This window comes from Mandrillus leucophaeus, unplaced genomic scaffold (assembly GCF_000951045.1).
Source record: "Mandrillus leucophaeus isolate KB7577 unplaced genomic scaffold, Mleu.le_1.0 Scaffold754, whole genome shotgun sequence".
Taxonomy (NCBI): domain Eukaryota; kingdom Metazoa; phylum Chordata; class Mammalia; order Primates; family Cercopithecidae; genus Mandrillus; species Mandrillus leucophaeus.
This window is the reverse complement of record NW_012108186.1, coordinates 1,001,578-1,004,293: the sequence shown is the minus strand read 5'-3', so window position 1 is coordinate 1,004,293 and position 2,716 is coordinate 1,001,578.

Genomic DNA, 2,716 nt, shown 5'->3' with positions numbered 1-2,716 from the left:
CAGACTCAGTTCACCACCACTTTCCAACAGGTTCTTTAAGAGGCAGAACTTCTCCTTCCTTATTCCTTCCCATCCTTCAATACACACACCCACACCACACATACACACACACACAAACACACACTTGTGATGCACAAGTACAGGTGCATGTAACATGGGGGAGAAAAGAGGAACAAGAGAAATCAGGCTACGTTTTTTTCAACTGGAAATAGTTTATAGCAACCTTAGAAGCCAAACATGAGCTGAACTATGGGATTTTGAAGAACTTTTAACAACAATTAGAAGAAATACAGGTATACCTCATCTTATTGTGCTTCACTTTTTTGCACTTGACAGGTATTATTATTATTATTTTTTATAACAAATTGAAGGTTTATGACAACTCTGTGTCCAGAAAGTCTGTTGTACTATTTTTTCAACAGCCTGGGCTCACCTCATGTCTCTATGTCACATTTTAGTAATTTTTGCAATATCTCAAACTTTTTCATTATTATATCTGTTATGGTAATCTATAATCAGTGATCTTCCACGTTACTTTCGTAATTGTTTTGGAGTGCCAAGAACCACACCCACGTAAAATGGAAAACCTAATAAATATAGTGTTCTGACTGTTCCACCAACAGGCTGTTCCCCTCTCTTCCGCTTCTCTGATCTCTCTATTCCCTGAGACGCAACAACATTGAAATCAGGCCACTTAATAACCCAAAATGGCCTGTAAGTATTCAAGTGAAAGAAATAATTAAACATCTGTCACATTGAATCAAATGCTAGAAATAATTAAACTTAGTGAGAAAGGTATGTGGAAGGTCAAGATAGACTGAAAGCTAGGCCTCCTGCACCAAACATTTAAGTTGTGAATGCAAAGGAAAAGTTCTGGAGGGAAATTGAAAGTGTTAATGGGTTCAACACACCAACATGGCACATGTATACGTATGTAACAAACCTGCACGTTGTGCACATGTACCCTAGAACTTAAAGTATAATAATAAAATAAAATAAAATCCATAAAAAAAAAGAAAGTGTTACTCCAGTGAACACATGACTGATAAGTAAACAAAATGGGCTTATTTTGTTTTCTACTAGTGTAGTAGAAAGAATTACAGTCATGCCCCACTTAATGACAGGAATTCATTCTGAGAAAGGCACTGTTAGGTGATTTTCTTGTATACAAACGTCATTTCCTTAAGCCAAAGCCTAATCCACAGTAAGGCCCTAACTCTCTTAATTCTATGAAGGCTGCAAGAGGTGAAGAAGCTGTAGAAAAAAAGTTTCAAGCTAGCAGAGGTTTATTCATGAGGTTTTAGGAAAGAAATCATCTCCATGTCACAAATGTGCAACTTGAAGCAGCAAGTACTGATATAGAAGCTGCAGCAAGTTACCCAGAAGCTCAAGCTAAGATCATTGATGAAGGTAACTACACCAAACTGTTTACATGAAATAACCATCTATTTCGAAAAGATGCCATCCGGACTTTCATTGCTAGAGAGGAGAAATCAATACCTGGCTTCGAAGCTACAAAGAACTGGCTCTCTTGTTAAGGGCTAATGCAGCTGGTGACTTTAAGTTGAAATCAATTCTCATTTACCCCTTTGAAAATCTTAGGGCCCTTAAGAATTATGCTAAATCTACTCTGTCTGTGCTCTATAAATGAAGTGACAAGGCCTAGATGACAGCCCTTCTGTTTATGGAATGTTTTACTGAATATTTTAAGTGCACTGTTGAGAACTACTGCTTAGAGAAAAAATAAAAAAAGTCCTTTCAAAGTGTTACTGCTCATTGACAATGCACCTGGTCACCCAAAAGCTCTAATGGAGGTGTACGAGGATATTGTTCATTCCTGCTAACACAATATTCATTCTGCAGCCCCTGGATCAAGCAGTATTTTTAACTTTCATGTCTTATAATTTAACAAAAACATTTTCTAAGGCTATAACTGATACAGTGAGTCCTCTGATGGATCTGGGCAAAGTGAATTGAAAACCTCCTGAAAAGGATTTACCATTCTAGATGTCATAAAGAACACTTGTGATTCATAGGAGAGGTTAAAAATATCAACATTAACAGGAGTTTACTTAACTGATAAGGCAGTGGCAGGGCTTAAAAGGATTAACTTCAATTGTGAAAGTAGTTCTACCTGGGGTAAAATGTTATCAAACGGCATCACATGCTACAGACAAATATTTCATGAAAGGAGGAATCAATTGATACACTAAATTCATTATTATCTTACTTTAGGAAATTATCATAGCCACCTTCAGCAACCACCACTCTGATCAGTCAGCAGCCATCAACATTGAGGCAAGACTCTCTACCAACAAGAAATTTTATTCCATCAGCTGTTCAAAATTCACCTTGCTGAGAGCTCAGATGATTGTTAGCATTCTACAGCAATAAAGTACTTTTAAGTCAAGTATGTACATTGTTTTTTAGACATAGTACTGTTGTTCACTTAATGAACTACAATACAAATATAACTTCTATATGTACAGGGAAACCAAAAACTTTGTGTGAATCACTTTATTGTAACGTTTGCTTTGTTGCACTGGTCTGGAACTGAACCCACAATATCTCTGAGGTATTCCTGTATAGAATTTGCTCCCCAAAGTGATCAGAAGTGATTAAAATGTCATTTACTCTTCATCTTTTATTATCTTCTCAATCCACTGGAATACGCCAGCCTGTATCTATTATTAGTAACAGTAGAAAAAAAAATGTT